Source organism: Nerophis lumbriciformis, linkage group LG19 (assembly GCF_033978685.3).
Source record: "Nerophis lumbriciformis linkage group LG19, RoL_Nlum_v2.1, whole genome shotgun sequence".
Classification (NCBI taxonomy): domain Eukaryota; kingdom Metazoa; phylum Chordata; class Actinopteri; order Syngnathiformes; family Syngnathidae; genus Nerophis; species Nerophis lumbriciformis.
The window spans coordinates 29,417,575-29,442,449 of NC_084566.2; the positions used below are offsets into that span (position 1 = coordinate 29,417,575).

General features: G+C 39.7%; 1 protein-coding gene across 3 annotated transcripts in view; it reads right to left on the minus strand.

The window, feature by feature from the left end:
* cadm3 (cell adhesion molecule 3) overlaps nucleotides 1-24,875 on the minus strand; it is a 322,568-nt gene that overhangs the window by 136,939 nt on the left and 160,754 nt on the right. The window lies entirely within an intron of this gene.

Here is a 24,875-nt window from a genome sequence, read left to right on the forward strand (position 1 = left end):
GAGTACTTTACACACCCTCCTAAGCAGATGCTTATCACAACACAAACAGAAAACAAAACAAAAATCGGCAGTAACTGCACCTCAAAGAGAAGCATCACTCTTTTAAGGACAAAAATGTACATTTGCTAAGACAGGCTGGACGGAAGGTTTGAAAGGAGCGCGAGGAAGCCATCTATGTCAAACTAAAAAAAAAACATCCCTAAGTAGAGGAGGTGGTCTACAACAGTGTTTTTCAACCACTAGTGTGTCGTGAGATACAGTCTGGTGTGCCGTGGGAAATTATGTAGTTTCACCTATTTGGGTTAAAAATATTTTTTGCAAACCAGTAATTATAATCCACAAATAATGTGCCGTTGTTGAGTGTTTGTGTTGTCTAGAGCTCGGCAGAGTAACCATGTTATACTCTTACATATCAGTAGGTGGAAGCCAGTAGCTAATTGCTTTGTAGATGTTGGCAACATGGTTGGTCGTGATCACAACATGCAGAAAACAGCGGGAGGCAGGGTGCAGGTAAAAAGGTATCTGATGCTTAAACCAAAAATAAACAAAAGGTGAGTGCCGCTAAGAAAAGGCATTGAAGCTTAGGGATGGCTATGCAGAACGAAACTAAAACTAAACTGGCTACAAAGTAAACAAAAACAGAATGCTGGACGACAGCAAAGACTTACTGTGGGGCAAAGACGGCATCCACAAGGTACATCCGTACATGACATGAAAATCAACAAGGTCCACACAAAAAAAGATTGCAACAACTTAAATGTTCTTGATTGCTAAAATAGCGTTCAAAGGAAGACATGAAACTGCAACAGGAAAATACCAACAAAACAGGAAAAGCCACCAAAATAGGAGCACAAGACAAGAACTAAAACACTAGGCACGGGAAAACACCAACAAACTCCAAATAAGTCAGGGGTTGATGTGACAGGTGGTGACAGTACACCTACTTTGAGACAAGAGCTATACTGGTGCATGGTTGGTTATGGTTTAAATTCATATCCAACAATTGCGACAACACGTTTTTATTGTCTACTGAGTTTCATTTTTTAATGATTTCTGCTGGTGGTGTGCCTGTGGATTTTTTTCAAAGAAAAAAATGCGCCTTGGCTCAAAAAAGGTTGGAAAACACTGGTCTACAACACCACCTATCTCCAACATACAATAATGTCCTTTCAATTATTCCTAAGCTTTAGCCTCTAACAAATAACAAGACATAGGAGAGAACTGTTCTGGTTCCAGGTGCACCCTTCATGCCATTAATACAACTGAAAGGCGTCCATTCTGATTGTACGCTAGTCGAGGTTGCTTCGCAGTGATCATTTTGCCACACGATAATTCAATGCTAACGAGGGGGTGCAAATTCGAATGACTGATGTTGTAGAATGGACGCTGCTTCGCATCTTCACAGCTGTTAGTTACACCACTATGAGCCAAACCATTCTTGCCTGGGCATGTACCCCTCCTCCTGCAGTGCTTCACAATTATCTTCTGTCCTGACCCCCCTGGGGAACATACTTTTCACTTGATTTTTATGTCATAATAATGGATTCGATTTATGTAGCGCTTTTATAGACACTCAAAATGCTTTACAGTGGGAACTGAGCAACCATCATTCATTCACTCCACTTGCATTCGCTCCAAGCGCTACCATCTGAGCCACATCGCCCCACATGTATTTATTACCACATCCACTGGCTAGAACAGCGAGCTTGTTGATCAGATTGAGCACTGCTGCCACCTAGCTTCAGGCTGCAGGTATTGTTCTAACATGAATACAAATGTTTAGACACAAAAAATGAAAATCTCCCTTCGGGGTGCTGATCCACTGTTTGAGAAACCTGCCATGATCCTTCATGACTACCGTATTTTTCGGAGTATAAGTCGCTCCGGAGTATAAGTCGCACAGGTCGAAAATGCATAATAAAGAAGGAAAAAAACATATATAAGTCGCACTTTTGGGGGAAATGTATTTGATAAAAGCCAACACCAAGAATAGACATTTGAAAGGCAATTTAAAATAAATAAAGAATAGTGAACAACAGGCTGAATAAGTGTACGTTATATGAGGCATAAATAACCAACTGAGAACGTGCCTGGTATGTTAACGTTACATATTATGGTAAGAGTCATTCAAATAACTATAACATATAGAACATGCTATACGTTTACCAAACAATCTGTGACTCCTAATCGCTAAATCCCATGAAATCTTATACGTCTAGTCTCTTACGTGAATGAGCTAAATAATATTATTTGATATTTTACGGTAATGTGTTAATAATTTCACACATAAGTCGCTCCTGAGAATAAGTCGCACCCCCGTCCAAAATATGAAAAAAACTGCGACTTATAGTCCGAAAAATACGGTAGTCCTATTTAGTGCCCCCTGGGTTTTTCCTTCAGGGTTGGATCATTGTACTTTGTAGACTATTGCTCAGTGTGCTGTTTTTGTCTGCTCCATGCTTCCTGTGACTATTAAATTAGTTTTACTAGCATTCCGCCTGACATCTCAGCATCCTTGGGGTCACGCTGCAAGCAACGCTCAACAAAACCTTGACAAAACCCTGTGTTATAGTACAAAACCCAAAACCAGTGAAGTTGGCATGTTGTGTAAATCGTGAATAAAAACAGAAAACAATGATTTGCAAATCCTTTTCAACGTATATTCAATTGAATAGACTAAAAAGACAAGATATTTAATGTTCGAACTGAGAACTTGTTTTTGTTTTTGCAAAATAATCATTAACTTAGAATTTAATGGCAGTAATACATTGCAAAACTGTTGGCAAAGGGGCATTTTTACCACTGTGTTACATGGCCTTTCCTTTTAACAACACTCTGTAAACGTTTGGGAACTGAGGAGACCAATTTTTGAAGCTTTTCAGTTTGAATTATTTCCCATTTTTGCTTGATTGTTGTTCAACAGTCCAGAGTCTCTGTTGTGGTATTTTACGCTTCATATTGCGCCACACATTTTCAATGGGAGACAGGTCTGGACTACAGGCAGGCCAGTCTAGTACCCGCACTCTTTTACTACGAAGCCACGCTGTTGGCTTGGCATTGTTTTGCTGAAATAGGATGATAACGTTGCTTGGATGGCAACATATGTTGCTCCAAAACCTGTATGTACCTTTCAGCATTAATGGTGCCTTCACAGATGTGTAAGTTACCCATGTCTTGGGCACTAATACACCCCCATACCATCACAGATGCTGGCTTTTCAACTTTGCGCCAATAACAATCCAGATGGTTCTTTTCCTCTTTGTTCCAGAGGACACAGTTTCCAAAAACAATTTGAAATGTGGACTCATCAGACCACAGAACACTTTTCCACTTTGCATCAGTCCATCTTAGATGAGCTCGGGCCCAACAAAGCCGGCGGCGTTTCTGGATGTTGTTGATAAATGGCTTTCGCTTTGCATAGTAGAGTTTTAACTTACACTTACAGATGTAGCGACAAACTGTAGTTGCTGACAGTGGTTTTCTGAAGTGTTCTTGAGCCCATGTGGTGATATCCTTTACACACTGATGTCGCTTTTTGATGCAGTACCGCCTGAGGGATCGAAAGTTCCGTAATATCATCGCTTACGTGCGGTGATTTCTCCAGATTCTCTGAACCTTTTGATGATATGTAACGTAGATGGTGAAATCCCTAAATTCCTTGCCATAACTGGTTGAGAAATGTTGTTCACTGGTTTTGGGTTTTGTATAAATTGGGCTTTGGCATCAGCGTTCAGACTGGATCCGACCAATCTAAGTCTATGATCATGAACTGATGAACCCTGTTTGGGTGAGAAGCAAAACATGTCTTTTGAGACAAACAGCAGAGTTCAGTTGCGATTGATTGATTGAACTGACAATGTCAAAAGTCACCATTCTTTCATTATCAGTGACATTTTTTTTTTAATAGAAAATCCTAGCAACTCTAGTGTTTTTTTATTAGATGACCTACAGGATGTAAGTAAGAAGTGGAGGTGTATTTGTCAATGCACGTCTCCTCCATCTCTGCCATTCTCTTTGAGGTGAAAGCCTGCAGGAAGACGAGTATCCGGTGTAGTCTCAGCACATCCATATATTCCCTTTCCTACTATGCTTATTTGCGCTCCTTCCAGGACTCTCTATTTGCTCTCCTCGAGGAAGGCGAGCAGGAAGTGTTGGGTGAAGCAAAGAAGCGCGTCGGTTACAAATATTTTCACACCTCAACTTGAGCGCAAAGCTTGCCAAATATACTTGGTGAGAGTTTTGGGTGTAATTTGATTTTTCCTAGCAGGGGGAAGTTTAGCAGTACTTCCACTTTCTCAGAATCCCTTGAGACATGAAGCTGATCTTCCCATCTGTTCATCATCTACCAATCCCTTATCATCCATCCTATCCCACAGCTGATCTGGGTTCAGTGACCTCAGACTTCTCTTCATCAAACCATCGCCTCTCATCAAACGCCGCCAATTGATCTGGGATCAGTGCGGCGGCCATGAAACACTTGTTAGACGCCGCACCTTGGTCTGTTCGCTCCACCTTTCCCTCGCACACTTTCCTAATCCTCTTGTCTAACCCCCCCCCACCACCACCACCTTCAGACGGAATTAAAAATAATCATCTCAGAAGTTCTGTGTGCATAATCGATGAAAGAAGCGACGATGAGGAAAACTCTGCCCGAAGTGCCAAGAAGTGCCATTTGTTCCGCTCACAAATTAGAAGGCACAAGCTGTAGCCGCGAGAGTGCGTGGGCTCGTGGCGACGTGCCGCGTCTTGTTTACGCCACTGCGAAACCCCAGTGGGCAGTCTAGGCGAGGAACGCTGACCGACCATGACCAGGTTAACAGCAGAGGACATGACGATGGATGGGGACGCTAGAGCAAGGAAGACCCTGGGCTCACTTTTATTAGATAAATGTTTAATGATAATCAGTGGTATGTGATTGTATGGCAATATGGACATTGAACACGATTGGACCAGTGGGGTGCCGTCAGGGCCAGCAAGGCCTTCTCTGCTGGCCTAACATAACCAGAAATCATGATCATAATTAAAGATAAAAAGTCATTTTTCATTTACTTTCCCTAAATATCTCAAATTATTCATATTCTCTTCATGAAGTGTAGTGAATTACATTTATATAGCGCTTTTTCTCAAGTGACTCAAAGCGCTTTACATTGTGAAACCCAATATCTAAGTTACATTTAAACCAGTGTGGGTGGCACTGGGAGCAGGTGGGTAAAGTGTCTTGCCCAAGGACACAACGGCAGTGACTAGGATGGCGGAAGCGGGGATCGAACCTGCAACCCTCAAGTTGCTGGCACGGCCGCTCTACAAACCGAGCTATACCGCCCCATGTCATATTACAGAGCCCCTAAAGGGACGTGGATGTTTTGCGAGATCTCGCAATACGCAAAAGGTTTTTTTCCTATGTCAGTGAACCTGGAAGTACCGTATTTTTCGGACTATAAGTCGCAGTTTTTTTCATAGTTTGGCCGGAGGTGCGACTTATACTCAGGAGCGACTTGTGTGAAATTATTACCGTATTTTTCGGACTATAAGTCGCCATTTTTTCCATAGTTTGGCCGGGCTCCAGTGCGATTTATATATGTTTTTTTCCTTCTTTATTATGCATTTTCGGCAGGTGCGATTTATACTCCGGTGCGACTTATACTCCGAAAAATACGGTAACACATTACCGTAAAATATCAAATAATATTATTTAGCTCATTCACGTAAGAGACTAGACGTATAAGATTTCATGGGATTTAGCGATTAGGAGTGACAGATTGTTTGGTAAACGTATAGCATGTTCTATATGTTATAGTTATTTGAATGACTCTTACCATAATATGTTACATTAACATACCAGGCATGTTCTCAGTTGGTTATTTATGCGTCATATAACCATACTTGCCAACCCTCCCGGATTTTCCGGGAGACTCCCGAAATTCAGCGCCTCTCCCGAAAACCTCCCGGGACAAATTTTCTCCCGAAAATCTCCCGAAATCCAGGCGGACCTGTGTGACGTGTCGACAGCCTGTTTTCACGTCCGCGTTCCCACAATATAAACAGCGTGCCTGCCCAATCACGTTACAAGTGTAGAATGATCGAGGGCGAGTTCTTGGTTTCTTATGTGGGTTTATTGTTAGGCAGTTTCATTAACGTCCTCCGAGCGCGGTAACAACACACAACAACAGCAGTCACGTTTTTGTCTACCGTAAACAGCAATGTTGTGACACTCTTAAACAGGACAATACTGCCATCTACTGTACATGCATATGTGACAATAACATCTACGGCTTTTAGAGAGTGCAGTGCACAACTGCGCACACAACAAGGAGACGAAGCAGAATGCATCATCAGAGAGGGTGTTCAGCATGGTTAGAAAAATAGTGTCAGAGAATAGAACAAGGATGGACAATTCAACCCTTAACTCAACAATGAGTAGATGAGTGTTATGTGTGTGTATATGTGTAAATAAATGAACACTGAAATTCAAGTATTTCTCTTATATATATATATATATATATATATATATATATATATATATATATATATATATATATATATATATATATATATATATATACACATATATATAATAAAATAAATAAATATATATATATATATATATAGCTAGAATTCACTGAAAGTCAAGTATTTCTTATATATATTTATATATATATGAACTACTTGACTCCTCCCCTCTTAACCACGCCCCCCACCTCCCGAAATCGGAGGTCTCAAGGTTGGCAAGTATGCATATAACGTACACTTATTCAGCCTGTCGTTCACTATTCTTTATTTCTTTTAAATTGCCTTTCAAATGTCTATTCTTGGTGTTGGGTTTTATCAAATAAATGTCCCCAAAAAATGCGACTTATACTCCAGTGCGACTTATATATGTTTTTTCCCTTCTTTATTATGCATTTTTGGCCGGTGCGACTTATACTCCGGAGCAACTTATACTCCGAAAAATACGGTAAAACAGACACAACGATGGTGAACCGGAAGTGAAACAGACAAAGCGATGGAGGAGCTGGAGCATGCGGGAGCCTATCCATCATCTGTGCTCTGTTGTGGCTCCATAATACGATTTGATGTCTGTCAGAATAATTGTATCTAAGTTATCACGAAACTTTGTGTTACGTTGAGTTCAGCTCGCCCTGCGAGAGGACAAAAGCTGTCTTTGATCCTACCAAGCAGAAGGCTTGTAAAACTCCACTGTGTACGATGGGAAGCGACATGAAGGCGTCGGTTTCTTTCTTCTATTGTAATCCACAGGAAGATTTTACCTTGACCCGAGATCTACAAAGCGGAGAGGAGGCAGGGCCTGACCCCCCTCCAGGCACCTTTTCTTTGAACTGTTTTGTGACAAAGGCAGTGGCTGTTTACGACCCCCTTCCTTTAGAAGCAGCTGTTGCCATGTAATCAGGTAAAGTCCAAATAAAAGAGGAGGCGTACAATCTTTGGTCAGAGCGTGGTGGAACACTGTACAAGGGTACAGGTGTACGCGCTCTCCTCAATTGAGCCAAATGTAATTCTGTCTCTGTTTAATTCCTTGCTTCTTGTCTTGTTTAATAGATTTCATCAGTGTTTGAACCTGACATCTTTTTTATATGTTAGGCCAATACTAAAATAGAAATCAAACTTCTCCCACAGATGATGGGTAGGCTCCTCCATCGCTTTGTCTGTTTCACTTCCGGTTCACCATCGCTGTGTCTGTTTTACTTACGGTTCACTGACAGGAAAAAAAAACTTTTGCGAGATCTCGCGATACTTTTTCCCTCCCATGTCCCTTTCGGGGCTCCGTATCATATTATGTTCCTTCCAGCGCTGTTGTTTTTAGGTTCGAGTTTTTATCCAATCAGAATTCAGTTAGCTTATGTTGCCATGCTGTACCAAATCAGCCCGGGGCCTTCAGAATCAACAATGCGGGTGACATTGCACTGTAAGTGAACGGGCACATACAGGTGATAGACAATTCCCATAGCCAATCAGATCACGAGTTGTTGTCAGTGAGGTCTTCTAGCTGGCCCTGACATTTACACGTCCTGTGATTGGATACTCACTCGGGAGTCCCAAGTGAGAATCCAATCACAAGTTGCTAAAACAGGAAGTGGCACCGCAGCCATACGAGCCATAGAAAGCCACAGGAAACTTACAAAGAAGGAGAGCAAAATGTTGATTAGGTGGCAGATATATATTTGCACGGCCTTAGAGCGTAGGGCGAGACTGTGACTAAGTGTGCAGCTCCATGCGTTCTCCTCATGAGCTAAATTGAAGTCTGTCTCTGCATGGTTCCTTGCTTCTTGTCTTGTTTAATAGATGTCATCGGTGTTTGAACCTGACACTTAGTTTAGTTTTGTTTATTATTATTATATATATTCACTATATGTATAATAAATTATTGAACATTACTTTCCCCTGGTGTCTAAGCCGTCATCTCCCCTCTGTTAAACCATAACAGTGGGGTGTTTTTTGCCTGGTCCCCGACCAATTTCTTCGAGCCCAATGTGGCCCCCGAGGCCCTACAGTCTTGTATTCGTGTAGACTGACATGTTTTGACAAAGTGTTGCCAAGTCAGCCCAGACGTGTTTTTGGCATAATAAAGGACGCGATATCTTATCGATTTCATGCGTGTGTTTGGGAGTGAAAGGCCAATTAGAGAATCCCATAGGGACAAATTTGTGTAGGCTTATTTAACCTTAGAAATAAATTGGCTTTTTTTTTTTACACTACACTTGAAGAAGGCCCAGTCCACATGAACACACAAACAAAAATGAAAAAACATTTTTTTTTCCATGTCGTGGATTTCAAAGTCTCTGTTTTTGCCAGCGTCTGCTAACACACTCTCCAGAGGGCCACGAGAAGTGATGCAATGTGGATCAATGCGTGTTGCTTCCCCCCCCCCCTTCTCACATTTGTCTCGATGCGTCAATTTGTCCGTGTTTCACTCAAGGATGCTTCACGCTGTAAGTGGTCAAAGCTTCTCCAAGCCGTAGGACGCGTATTTAATGGAGTGATTTACAAGCGGAGCACACTTAGTGCCCACCTCTTGCCTCTCTCCTCCCACTAGGTGAGATCTTCCCCGTCCACTATGGTTTGTAAAACACCAGGGAGCCATTAGCTCGTTAAACTGCACCGAGGCACATCGCAGGTTTGATGCCTGCTGACAGGCCCCGGGGTAGCGCACATGAAAAAATAAATAGAACTATTCATAGACTCACCAAGAAAGTGAGTGCATGACACTTTATATGATATTATAACACCTCTTTGAATATACACCATGTGGTCCTGGGTGTTGAAGTATTGCTGCAAACTAACTCTGCTTGTGTTCGAAAGTCTACAGCGCTGAATAGGCACTTTTTTTTCGTTTTAATCAGGCAAAACAATTTGTCTCCGCGCTGCAATGTGTTTGTTAGCAAACGAGTGAATTTGCATGAGGGTGGAATGTGACCTTTACACTGCAGTTTTTGTATTCAGAAACAACTCATCTGCATGTTACATTGTGTTCCTTGTCTTAGAAAAGGACTTAAAGATGGGATTTCATGTGTTTTCCTACAAAGCTTAAAAGTAAAAACTCATATTTTGTTGGAAACGTGATAACCGTCTAAGAAAAAAATGACAAAACCATTAAAGGGGAACATTATCACAATTTTAGAATTGTTAAAACCATTAAAAATCAGTTCCCAGTGGCTAATTATATTTTTCGAAGTTTTTTTCAAAATTTTACCCATCACGCAATATCCCTAAAAAAAGCTTCAAAGTGCCTGATTTTAACCATCGTTATATACACCCATCCATTTTCCTGTGACGTCACATAGTGAAGCCAACACAAACAAACATGCCGGAAAGAACAGCAAGCTATTGTATAGCGACATAAACTCGGATTCAGACTCGGATTTCAGCGGCTTAAGCGATTCAACAGATTACGCGTGTATTGAAACGGATGGTTGTAGTGTGGAGGCAGGTAGCGAAAACAAAATTGAAGAAGAAACTGAAGCTATTGAGCCATATCGGTTTGAACCGTATGCAAGCGAAACCGACGAAAACGACACGACAGCCAGCGACACGGGAGAAAGCGAGGACGAATTCGGCGATCGCCTTCTAACCAACGATTGGTATGTGTTTGTTTGGCATTAAAGGAAACTAACAAATATGAACTAGGTTTACAGCATATGAAATACATTTGGCAACAACATGCACTTTGAGAGTGCAGACAGCCCAATTTTCATCAATTAATATATTCTGTAGACATACCCTCATGTCAGCAGGCCAGGGAAGCTAGGGTCGATATTCTTCTCTTGATCATCTTCGGGACGGTGTAAGCCAAGACATCCAGGGGGTTTAGCTTGCTCGTCTGCGAGAACAAACTGCCGCCATTGCTTGCCGTGCTACCGAGGTGCTTTGTCCCTGAATTGCTCACACACTCCGGCAGATTCAATGGGGGTCTGGCGGCAGATTTCTTTGGCTTTATCGTTGGAAATGCATCTGCTTTGAGTGTCGCAGGATATCTACACATTCTTGCCATCTCTGTCGTAGCATAGCTTTCGTCGGTAAAGTGTGCGGAACAAACATCCAATTTCTTGCCATTTTCGCATCTTTGGGCCACTGGTGCAACTTGAATCCGTCCCTGTTCGTGTTGTTACACCCTCCGACAACACACCGACGAGGCACGATGTCTCCAAGGTACGGAAAACAGTCGAAAAAAAGGTATATAACAGAGCTGATTTGACTCAGTGTTTGAGAAAATGGCGGATTGCTTCCCGATGCGACGTCACATTGTGACGTCATCGCTCCGAGAGCGAATATTAGAAAGGCGTTTATTTCGCCAAAATTCACCCATTTAGAGTTCGGAAATCGGTTAAAAAAATATATGGTCTTTTTTCTGCAACATCAAGGTATATATTGACGCTTACATAGGTCTGGTGATAATGTTCCCCTTTAACCAAGCTTTTAAATGTTGGTAAAATTATTTGTTGTTTTTATGTTTTTTTCTGTCTACCTATTATCTATTTCCAGACTATAAGGCACACTTAAAATCATTTTCTTTTGTCAAAACTCGATAGTGCGCCTTACAGCCCGATGCGCCTAATGTAGGGAATACGAAAGTTTGGTTGAACATACCCACCTCGTTGATTTTGTAGCATTGGACGGAGTGTAAATTGTCTTAAGTTGAAGATGTCAACAAAAGTTGTCGCCCTATACCAGGCCTGGGCAATTATTTTGACTCGGGAGCCAAATTTAGAGAGAAAATGTGTCTATTAATACACAACCTCACAATAATCTCTGATTGAATGCTAAAAACTTTATGACAGACCGCATTAATTAATAATATTTTAAATTTTTTTACTGAATGACAAATCCAGAATGTACCGTATTTTTCGGACTATAAGTCGCAGTTTTTTTCATAGTTTGGCCGGGCTCCAGTGCGACTTATGTTTTTTTCCTTCTTTATTATGCATTTTCGGCAGGTGTGACTTATACTCCGGTGCAACTTATACTCCGAAAAATACGGTACATGAAAATAAAGAATATGGGATTTACAATATTAACTATGAATGATAAAACACTGAATATTGACAACATATGAACAGCACACCCCCTCTCGATCGACAAACGCAACAAAAATGCAACAAACACAGTGGCATATGAACGCGAAGGGTAAAAAAACAAAACATCTACAATCTGATACATCACTAAGCTTTAGAACTTTGTTGTAAAAATCTCCTTCCGCGTCTGTCCCTTACACCCGCATTTCAGGTTGGCCGCTCTGGAAACACTCTGTGGAAACAAACCCCAACCACACTGCTTGGTGCCTGGTCTGAGCTACCATAGTAACTAGTATATCATGCAAAAGCGCAGATGCAAACCATTGAAATACTTTGCATAGTTCAAGTTTTCCGGTAATTTGAAAACATCACTGCACATCATAATGGCAGCTACAGTTTCCATCTTAAAGATGTAAAAAAAAATATTTGGTAATGTCCGGCGGGCCGGATTGAAAAGCGTAACGGGCCGCATGTGGCCCACGGGCCTTAGTTTGCCCGGATCTACTCTATACGATCATAGCCAATTTAAATGATCAAGTTGATTTTAGACATCCCATATACAAGACATTCTTAGTTAACAGCCATACATGTCACACTAAAGGTGGCCGTATAAACAACACCAACACTGTCATAAACATGTGCCATATAGTGAAACCACACTAAACAACAATGACAAACACATTTCGGGAGAATATTTGCACATTCACATTACCGTAAATTATCAAATAATATTATTTAGCTCATTCACGTAAGAGACTAGACGTATAAGATTTCATGGGATTTAGCGATTAGGAGTGACAGATTGTTTGGTAAACGTATAGCATGTTCAATATGTTATAGTTATTTGAATGACTCTTACCATAATATGTTACGTTAACATACCAGGCACGTTCTCAGTTGGTTATTTATGCCTCATATAACGTACACTTATTCAGCCTGTTGTTCACTATTCTTTATTTATTTTAAATTGCCTTTCAAATGTCTATTCTTGGTGTTGGGTTTTATCAAATAAATTTCCCCCAAAAATGCGACTTATCCTCCAGTGCGACTTATGTTTTTTTCCTTCTTTATTGTGCATTTTTGGCCGGTGCGACGTATACTCCAGAGCGACTTGTACTCCAAAAAATTCGGTATGCCTGCCGCATTTTCCGTATTATAAATCGCAGTTTTTTTCAAAGTTTGGCCGGGGGTGCGACTTATACTCAGGAGCGACTTATGTGTGAAATTATTAACACATTACCGTAAAATATCAAATAATATTATTTAGCTCATTCACGTTAGAGACTAGACGTGTAAGATTTCATGGGATTTAGCGATTAGGAGTGACAGATTGTTTGGTAAACGTATAGCATGTTCTATATGTTATAGTTATTTGAATGACTCTTACCATATTATGTTACGTTAACATACCAGACACCTTCTCAGTTGGTTATTTATGCCTCATATAACGTACACTTATTCAGCCTGTTGTTCACTATTCTTTATTTATTTTTAAATTGCCTTTCAAAAGTCTATTCTTGGTGTTGGGTTTTATCAAATAAATTTCCCCTAAAAATGCGACTTATACTCCAGTGTGACTTATACATGTTTTTTACCTTCTTTATTATGCATTTTCGGCCGGTGCGACTTATACTCCGGAGCGACTTATACTCCGAAATATACGGTAGTCAGATTTTGTACGGAAAGCAACTCCGAATGCTTTGTTTTGTCAATAAAAGTTCACATTCAACATATGTGTGGCTTATTTTTGGTGTTTTCATCTGCTGTGTCCGTAGAATGATATTATTAGCAGAGTTTTAAGCTTTTCTTAATGGAAAGTGAGAGCCCATAAGCTAAATCCTCTGAAATGTCATTTCCCCACATTTTATCTTCAGGTAAACACAGCTTGCCTGTTGTACTTTAATAAGACGCTCAGTCCTTTAATAATACTTGGAAATGTCAATGCAGCGCCTCCCAGTCATCTCCTGATAATTCCTTCAATTATTGCAGCAATCGTATCTTTGGCGGAAACAACCTCAAAGTACTTTTGGACGAGTCGGACTTGTTTGCGTTCTTGTTTGTGGTCTTGTTTGTGCGTGTTAATGTCCATCGTGTTCATTTTTCTGTCTCATTGTCTCCGTCTCCTCGCCGTTTGGCATTAATGCACTGGAAAAAAAAACCCATCTGTTTCCGAGCCTTCCGAGCCGCTCTAATCTCTTCTATTAGCGGCGCTCCACTCCCGCGCATTCCCTCAAGGCTATCGGCGGGTCCTTAAAAGGGTCTTAAAATAAATGATCAAGAATTAAGGACTTAAAATATATCAACACCGGCTACAGCTACAGCAGATCCGTTCAGCGTTCATGGGGTCGACCCGGGAATTTTCACACCGTCAATGCATGCGTCGGCATTCAGAAACACGACTGAATTCTGTGTCCCGCAATAATTAATGTCCCGATCGGCTTTATTAAAAACAGGGCGGCTAGGCTGCGGTTTTTATTTGTATTAGTGGTGCTCCACTGGGAGCAAAAAAAAAACAGTTTTTTTCAGTAATTCCCTTGCTTTTTTGGTTTTGTCTTTAAAAAAAACGCATGTCTCCTCCCTGCTAGTGGTTGCTCAGCAGGCGCTAAGCTAATTAAGTGACTATCAATTAGTCTCCACTAGGGTTGTACGGTATACCGGTATTAGTATAGTACCGCGATACTAATGAATCATTTTCGGTACGATACCGTCTCTGAAACGTACCGGTCCCGCACCCCCTCGCGCCCGCGTCGAAGTCACGTCATGTCATTGCTGGTTAACGAGCAGAGGAGCATGTTCGGCGGCGCACAATCACGGAGTACTTACAAGCAGACACAGTGTGTGGACAGAAAAGGGAGAACGGACGCATTGTGGCTTAAAAACTAACGATAAAGGCGAAGTTATAACACTGAAACGCCCTCAGGACGAGGTGCTTTAAGACATAAAGCCCATACGCGGTCAGCAGTGTTTTAGCTACTTCTAAATCACTAATCCTCGCTTCCATGGCGACAAATAAAGTACGTTTCTTACAAGTATCATCCCTGCAGGACGAGGAATAGCTAAACATGCTTCACTACACACCGTAGCTCACCGGCGTCAAAAGGTAAACAAACATCATGGGTGGATCCACACCTAACATCCACTGTAATGATACCAAGCACATTGTTTTTCAACCACTGTGCCGCAGCACACTAGTGTGCCGTGAGATACAGTCTGGTGTGCTGTGGTAGATTATCTAGTTTCACCTATTTGGGTTAAAAATATTTTTTGCAAACCAGTAATTATAGTCTGCAAATTATGTGTTGTTGTTGTTGAGTGTCGGTGCTGTCTAGGGCTCGGCGGAATAACTGTGTAATACTCTTTCATATCAGTAGGTGGCAGCCGGTAGCTAATTACTTGGTAGATGTCGGAAACAGCGGGAGGCAGTGTGCAGGTAAAAAGGTGTCCAATGCTTAAACCAAAAATAAACAAAAGTTGAGTGCCCCTAAGAAAAGGCATTGAAGCTTAGGGAAGGCTATGCAGAACCAAACTAAAACCAAACTGGCTACAAAGTAAACAAAAACAGAATGCTGGACGACAGCAAAGACTAACTGTGGAGCAAAGACGGCGTCCACAAAGTACATCCGAACATGACATGACAATCAACAATGTCCCCACAAAGAAGGATAAAAACAACTGAAATATTCTTGATTGCTAAAACAAAGGAACATATTGCTCAAAAGAAGACATGAAACTGCTACGGGAAAATACCAAAAAAAGAGAAAAAGCCACCAAAATAGGAGCGCAAGACAAGAACTAAAACACTACACACAGGAAAACAGCAAAAAACTCCAAATACTGTAAGTCACGGCGTGATGTGACAGGTGGTGACAGTACACCTACTTTGAGACAAGAGCTATAGCGATGCATGCTTGGTTATGGTTTAAAGTCATATCCAACAATTGCGACAACGACTTTTTACTGTCAATATCGGCTACTGAGTTTAATTTTTTAATGTGTTCTGCTGGTGGTGTGCCTCCGCATTTTTTCCAATGAAAAAAATGTGCCTTGGCTCAAAAAAGGTTGAAAAACACTGCAGTAGCATATCTAGTTGATACTACTATGATTACGTCAGTATTTTTTGGCATCACAACATGTTCTTTCGGTTTTTTTAAATGTATATTATTGTGGAGGGGGGGCGTGGCCTGCGGCCCTGCCGCGGAACGGGGTGTGCCAGGACCGGCCTCGAAGACAGCGACAGGTGCATAGAGGGCCCAGGTGAGCCTTGTTATCTAATCACCTGTCGCCTTTATTAGCAGCAGCCGTGATGAGACGAGTTAGTCGGGGTTGGAGGTGCTGCTGAGACACTTTGCTAAAAAGCAAAAGCCTCTGCAACTGTTATGAAAATTAAACAGTGGCTCTCCTGGCAGTGTGTGGTGGTCTGAAGAACCCACTCGAGAGCAACCTCTACATTTGCTAACTCGTCTCATCACGGCTGCTGCTAATAAAAGGCGACAGGTGATTAGATAACAAGGCCCACCTGGGCCATCTACGCACCTGTCGCTGTCTTCGAGGCCGGTCCTGGCACACCCCGTTCCACGGCAGGCCCGCAGGCCACGCCCCCCTCCACAATTATGTTTATAAACTCAGGAAATATGTCCCTGGACACATGAGGACTTTGGAATATGACCAATGTATGATCCTGTAACTACTTGGTATCGGATTGATACCCAAATTTGTTGTATCATCCAAAATGAATGATTATTACATTTTAATAGAAGTGTAGATAGAACATGTTAAAAGAGAAAGTAAGCCGATATTAACAGTAAATGAACAAGTAGATTAATAATTCATTTTCTACCACTTGTCCTTAACAATGTTGACAAAATAATAGAATGATAAATGACACAATATGTTACTGCATATGTCAGCAGACTTAATTAGGAGCCTTTGTTTGTTTACTTACTACTAAAAGACAAGTTGTCTTGTATGTTCACTATTTGATTTAAGGACTTAACTGCAATAAAAAAACATATGTTTAATGTACCCTAAGATATTTTGTTAAAATAAAGCCAATAATGCAATTTTTTTGTGATCCCCTTTATTTAGAAAAGTAACGAAATAATTTTAGTACCGGTACAAAAATATTGGTATCGTTACAACACTAGTTTCCACCCAGAATGGTGATAAAAATCAGCTTTCCCTCCATGACCTGATGTGACCGTGTGATGATTGGTGGACATGTCGAAGATTTATTACCTCTTGCGTTAATCACTCTTTGATCAATCACAGCCAAGACCTCCTCTGTCTTTATTTACCTCCCTCCATCCTATTCTCTGACGTGCGTGACAAGCTCTCTCAAGGCAGCAAAGCGTTCTAAACTACAAAAAAAAAACAAATAACCCCCAAAAAATAAAAAGCATCCATCATTCTGTCACGGGTTATTTAGCTCCATCCCGCGTCTTTGCGGCGGCGGCGGCCCTCTCTGATGTGTCCGCGCTCCGGTGTCTAGTTGGCAGCCATCGCTGTGACTTGTCGCTCATCGTTTCTCTTGTTTTTGCGCTTTCCTTCGGGTGCCGTGGCGTCCATGACTCGCGCACATGCCACCCGTCACTTTGTGTTCTCTGACAACGCACCGAACGCTAGAGACGAGCCCATTGTCAATAAAACCACATAATTTCCCCATTGTGGGATACATAAAAGTCTATCCTATCCTATCCTAAATATATCTACCTTCTTTTTCATTCAAACGCTCCTGGATCGCAGGCAAAATGGGATTGGAAGATCTACACTATATTGCCAGAAGTATTTGGCCACCCATCCAAATGATCAGAATCAGGTGTCCTAATCACTTGGCCTGGCCACATGGATGACAGAGTCTGGTGTGGATGAACTTGACTGGCCTGCACAACACACGAGCTAACTTGGCTAGAATTAGCAGATGGACAAACAAGACAATGTTCACAACAGATCACAACTCTTTATTCTCTGACATTCCCACAGTAAATAAATACGAGTTCCTTCAGCTGCATGGCACTTTATACACAACTTGCTAATGTACTCATTTTAAACAACTGAGAGGGTGTAAAATACAATCTATTAAAGATGTTAAATTGACTCAGCTTACTAGTAATGCATTTAAAGCATGCAAATATCAGTATATATATATATATATATATATATATATATATATATATATATATCGTATTTTTCGGACTATAAGTCGCAGTTTTTTCCATAGTTTGGCCGGGGGTGCGACTTATACTCAGGAGCGACTTATGTGTGAAATTATAAAAACATTACCGTAAAATATCAAATAATAATATTTAGCTCATTCACGTAAGAGACTAGACGTATAAGATTTCATGGGATTTAAGGATTAGGAGTGAGAGATTGTTTGGTAAACGTATAGCATGTTCTATATGTTATAGTTATTTGAATGACTCTTACCATAATATGTTACGTTAATATACCAGGCACGTTCTCAGTTGGTTATTTATGCGTCATATAACGTACACGTATTCAGCCTGTTGTTCATTATTCTTTATTTATTTTAAATTGCCTTTCAAATGTCTATTCTTGGTGTTGGGTTTTATCAAATAAATTTCGCCCAAAAATGCGACTTATACTCCAGTGCGACTTATGTTTTTTTCCTTCTTTATTATGCATTTTCGGCCGGTGCGACTTATACTCCGGAGCGACTTATACTCCGAAAAATAAGGTTATCCAAAAAATAGTGCTCGATACCGTAGTAGAGCGCAATATATGTATATATATATATATATATATATATATATATATATATATATATATATTTTTTTTTTTTTTTTTTTTTTTTAAAGGTTTTATTTAGTCATCCATTTCCAAACACATGCATCATTTGCATTCCTAGTTTGATGTTCATTTATTATTCCATAAATACTTTAAACCATCCATCCATCTCTTCTTTTTAATTGTATCCTAGTTAAAAATGTATCCTCCAGTTTGTGGCTATTATAAGGCATATTTTTCAGAGGATATGCATTTTATAGCATGTTATAAAGAGATTTATTAACATTTAAAAATGACTTCTGGGTGTATTATATTAATCAATTAATGTTTAATTAGGGGGCATTGAGGGTGGACTGGAGGCATTGCCATTGACTCCATTGTTAGAACTAGGATAGTTGGCATTTTGCTAATGCTTAATTACTATTTAGAATGCATAAAAAAAGATGTGCATATGTGTTCTTGTCTTACATAAGGGTTGTGAATAATAGGCAAAATGAAATAAAACAAGTTCAAAATCCCTTTGAATATTTTGATGCTTTTCAAAACCTGGTTAAAGCTTGTCGACGGTAAACCGAGAGAGGTGTGTGTATGTTGTCAAATTATGTTACCATGAGCTTTATTATTTGGGTTTAGGGAGCCCCGCCGTGGGCCTTCACTTTTGTTTGTTTTTTTGCCTATCATTCACAAGCCCTATGTGAGACAAGAACACAGCTTTCTTTTTTGTATGCATTCTAAATAAACAGTAGCAATAGGTGGCTCACAATGGGGGTAATGGGAATTCGATCTATAAAGTGTTCCGCAAAACATCCAAAACCTTTTATCAATGTTATATTTACATGCTGTAAATAAATACGTAATGTAATAACAAGCACGTTCCTAATAACATGTCATATTTACGCATTATGGTTCACGCATTGATTTTACAGAACGTTTGCTATTTCCACATTATGCTAATCAGCAATCATGACAGACTTTATGAGAGACAACAAAGACTACTTTGGGACAAATGATGACACATAACCTTATATTTATGAGCTTTAGCATTGGGAGGATGTGCCGAATGTGCGCAAATACAACAAACCTGCACGCCCACTTGAAACACAAACACTCGACAGTCCACACTCACTTTTAGTGAACAAGCCAGGTCAGTGTAAACATAACAGTACAAAAGAGTGTGCGCTTACAGAGTTTGTGGTTAAATAAATCACCAAAAACATTGTGCCGCTTAATATTGTTATAAAACTAACATTTCTCCAGTGCCTCCACGGATATGCCCCCCTCTACCTCAAAGAACTACTCACCCCCAAATCCTCCACACTACACCTCCGCTTCGGACAGTCTAACCTCCTCCAACCGCCGAGGACAAAGCTACGAACAATGGGAGACCGGGCTTTCTGCTCCGCCGCTCCCAGCCTGTGGAACGCTCTCCCTGACCACCTGAGGGCACCACAGACTGTGGATGCTTTTAAAAAAGGCTTAAAAACCCTTATTTTCTTTTTTTTCCCTTTTTTTTTTTGATATATGCATACTCGTTCTAGCTATTTGGCTTTTCTAGTTTTTATTTGTATTTATTTTTTGTTATCTTTTTATTTTTTTAATACACTGTAGCACTTTGAGGTTGTTTACTCAATGTAAAGTGCTTTTTACAAATAAAATCTATTATTATTATCATTATTTCTAAAAGTGCTGCAAACGTTTGACGGACATTTGTCATGTTGTCATGTTTCACACTGAATCGCCTGGACATAAAAGGTTGTTTTTTACCTGTTAATACATCTGCTTATACTGTAGTGTTTATATTGTTATTTTGCTTAAAAATGTCCTAACTTGATTGTCAGTTAAGTAACCCTAACCCCTACTTCACATGTTCCATTGCTTTTGGTTGTGATTTCTAATCAGGTGCAATATTTTGCTAACAGACAAAGTTTATTTTATTGTTATCATGTCTTGTTTTATTTAACTTGGAGATTAAACGTTTTCATTCCAATTCCAATTTCAAAATATATGAGAAACACAAGTGTATTGCATTTGAAAGGATATATGTGTCTTATTATGATTGTGTATTATCATTCCACCAATGGTTGATTTGGTCTCATAAACACAATGGCAATAATATCGTTTATCGGCAATAATTCATAGGTCAATATATTGTCAGGCGCAATTTGTTATTGGCCCAGGTCTAAATGAGCTACAGGTTTTAGACGCTGGGTGATATGCAGATCCAGCTCTCGTGGAACACTAAGCATCATGTAGCTGTATTGCTAAGTGCTAAACAAGAAATGAAAACTATATTTTGGTACCGGTACCAAAATTATTTCGATACTTTTCTAAATAAAGCGGATCACAAAAAATGTCATTATTGGCTTTATTTTAACAAATAATCTTAGGGTACATTAAACATATGTTTCTTATTGCAATGCTGTCCTTAAATAAAATAGTGAACATACTAGATAACTTGTCTTTTATTAGTAAGTAAACCAAGGCTCCTAATAAGTCTGCTGACGTATGCAGTAACATATTGTGTCATTTTCCATTCTATTATTTTGTCAACATTGTTAAGGACAAGTGGTATAAAATGAATGATTAATCTACTTGTTCATTTACTGTTAATATCTGCTTATTTTCTCTTTTAACATGTTCTATCTACACTTCTGTTAAAATGTAATAATCACTTATTCTTCTGTTGTTTGGATACTTTACATTAGTTTTGGATGTTACCACAAATTTAGGTATCAATCCGATACCAAGTCGTTACAGGATCAGACATTGGTCATATTCAAAGTCCTCATGTGTCCAGGGACAAATTTCCTGAGTTTATAAACATAATATAAGTTTTTTTTTTAAATTGAAAGAAGATGTAATGCCAAAAAATATAAATGTAATCATAGTAGTATCGACTAGATACGCTACTGTACTTGGTATCATTACAGTGGATGTTAGGTGTAGATCCATTAATGGTGTTTGTTTACATTTTGACGCTGGTGAGCTCCGGGGTGTAGTGAAGCATTTTTAATGAATCATATTCGGTACTATACCACCTCTGAAAAGTACCGGTCCACCACCGGCATCAGATCTTCTTTCTTTAAAAAAAATACATATTATGTTTTATAAACTCAGGAAATACGTCCCTGGACACGTGAGGACTTTGAATATGACCAATGTATGATCCTGTAACGACTTGGTATCGGATTGATACCCAAATTTGTGGTATCATCCAAAACTAATGTAAAGTATCAAACAACAGAAAAATATGTGATTATTACATTTTAACAGAAGTGTAGATAGAACATGTTAAAGGAGAAAGTAAGCAAAAATTAACAGTAAATGAACAAGTAGATTAATAATCAATTTTTACAGGTTGTCTTTTATAATGTTGACATAATAAAAGAATGGAAAATGACACAATATGTTACTGCATACGTCAGCAGACTAATTAGGAGCCTTTGTTTGTTTACTTACTATTAAAAGACAAGTTGTCTTGTATGTTCACTATTTTATAATGCAATTTTTTGTGGTCCCCTTTATTTAGAAAAGTACCAAAAGGTATCACATTTATTTTGGTGTCGGGACAACACTAGTCCAGACAGTTGCCTGTTTATAGCTTAGCTGTGTTAAGGAGGTCATGAGTCAGGTAAAGTACATAAAGAGATACACGCATGAATAAAGTACAGCATTTAATCAGACGGTGCAAGTGGTTGTGTGAAAGCCTGACAGGGATTATCAGCGAGTAAAGACGAGAAGTGCATATTATGACTTCCATGCGTTCAGGAGTGACGGATGATTGTGCATTAAAAAGGTGCGTCGTAACAAATTGCTCTCCCGACGCGTCGTAATGAGCGCTAATTACAAAGTCCTCCTTTCCTTGTTTGCGCCGCCGTGATGTGTAAGCGAAATGAACGCTGCACGTATGAATGACATCGTGATCACCTTTTCATTGTGTAAACATCTGTTCCCGTCCTCCACCAGCTACACGTTTTATTTCCTCACCGCCGACAACTTATTTCCCCACGTAGTCGCCGGGGGCGTTTATTTACCCAAGCGTAGGGCCACACTGTTGACAAGCCTCGGTGGGTGCTGCTGTTTTGGTAAGCATCGTAGTTAAAAAGTTCGCTTTTTTTTTGGCTGGGTGGAAAGTTCGCAACTGTGGACTGATGTCTCCTTTTTCCTGAGGTGAGAAAAAAAAATGGTCCATTCAAGTGGTAGAGACACCCGGCGACTAATGTGAAAAAATACTGTATTTCTGCTCTGCCTTAAAATGACAGACTCGGACTCTGGCCTCAATTTGGCACTATTATTTTCCACTACATTCCAGAAATGCACCGGTGGAGTTTCTGCCTCATCCTTTTTTCCCCTCTGCCCATCTTGAGTCCAACTCCATAAAGTGAAGACCAGCCTTGAAGGAATCCAATCATGGTAGAGAGGGGGCTCATTTTCTCAATTCTCTCTCCTCTCCACTGGCCTTCCAAAACTCCGCCTGGACTACTTCTCCTTGTCTATCTCGCTTCTCCAAGAAAGTTGGCCCTTCCGCGGTGAAAACGTATCCGCCTTCAAAAAGGCACACCTTACTCAAGACCTTTTGTCTGTCTAGTTCAGCTCCTGACACAGCAAATTGAATGATGCGGACACGCTTGTTACTGGATCATTTATAATAAGCTTCGGTCTTGGAAAAGTGTAAGTAATATGCAACTTTAATTATTTCATATATGTTTATTGTCAGAATAATTATATCTAAATTATCACAATACTTTGTATTGAAATGAGTTCCTGGCAAGAAGACAAAAGCTGCTTTGAAACCTACCAAGAAGAAGGCTCGTAAAACTCCACTGTGTAAGGGGGAAAGCCACATGAAGAGTTTTCTGTTTTCTCTCATGTATGGTAATCAACAGAAAGATATTGTTCTAACCCAATGACTTCAAAGCGGAGAGATGGCAGGATCTGCCCAATTTCCAGACGGACTCTTTTTGAACTATTTTTATGGACCTCTTTGTGAAGTATTTTACGAACTCTTTTTGAACTATTTTATGGACCTCTTTTTGAACTATTTTACGAACTCTTTGTGAACTGACCTTTACTGTGAATTGTTTACGACCTTTTCTGTGAACTTTTTGCGACCTTTGTCCATTGGAAACAGCGGTGGCCATGTGGTCAGGGAGGGTCCAAAATAAAAGAAGGAGGCGTGCAATCTTTTGGCAGAACGTAATGACACTGTACAAGGGTACAGATGTGCACGTTTCTCCTCACTGAACCACATTGAAGTATGTCTCTGTTTGATTCTTTGCTTCTTGTCTTGTTTAATAGATGTTATCAGTGTTTGAACCTGACATTTATTTTGACAAATGTACTGTTTTAGATTACGGTATTGTTCAATTAAGGGCACGTATTACATTTGTCTAGGTTGTGTGCTACTGTTGTGGAGCTGCTAACTCCGAGTAGCCTATAGTCAAACCATTTTCACCTTTTGTAAATGACTTGACTAAAATACAAGAAAAGACCAACCTTCTGTGCTTATTGGAGGATATTTCGATGTTAAGTACGTAAACGCACTGTAGGAGCAAATATATCGGAGAATTTATATGCAAACCGATATCATCCGATACTTGGTTTTTTTTGCTGATATCGGCGTAAAAACCGACACTGGATCGGGACACCCCTATTTAATATGACAAATATGCTTGGGTTGAAATATTAAAACTATTCACGTTAGTAATGTTTACATTTTGACACTCACTAATTCCAGTGCATGCACGCAAACACACACACACACACACACACACACACACACACACACACACACACACACACATACTGGTTATCATTTGGAATGGGGACCAAGTTTTTGATCATCACTTGTGGGGACCACCCTTTCTACAGGTTGTGGAGGCATAAAAAAATGAGGTAAAATGGCCACTGCCCAGTTAGCTCATACACATCTTTAAATCTCTGGATTGATGAAGTAATGTGCTGACCATTCTTACTGGGGACCCTGGGGAAAAAGAGTTAATATGGTTCATGGGGACCAAATTTAAATAATTTTGCATAATTCACACAAATTTGTACGTGACTACTGAGGACCAATTAAAAAAAAAAAAAAGTTAAAATTAAATATGACATGATCCTCAGAATACAGCTGTCCTCTTATAGGAAGTTTCACCACTTAAATATTAAAGTAAATCCTGCATCTTCTGTGACATTACTGTAAAAATGCAATTTAGCAGTAATGAAGTTGTCTGCCATACCATATATAGAAGGATGGAACATTCTGAATGTGAATCATACTTTAAGGTAATAATGCTTTATAATAATGCTGTATGAAAATGTCATCCTAAGGAACCCTAAACCAGATTTTGTTTTTGGAAAAATATATTAGTTTTAACTAAAGATGGACACCATACAGAATCACAGTACTATTAATGCCAGGATAACAAATGTTTCACTTTTCAAGAAAATTAATTTTCTCTTTTACCAATATTTGAAACACGTAAACAAAGTAACCCAAATTTCCCTGTTGTGGGATCAATAAAGGATTATTTTATCTTAGCTTAAAAATCACTTAGGCATCTTCAGAATGGATCTGACTATCATTTAAAAAGGTTTTCCTTT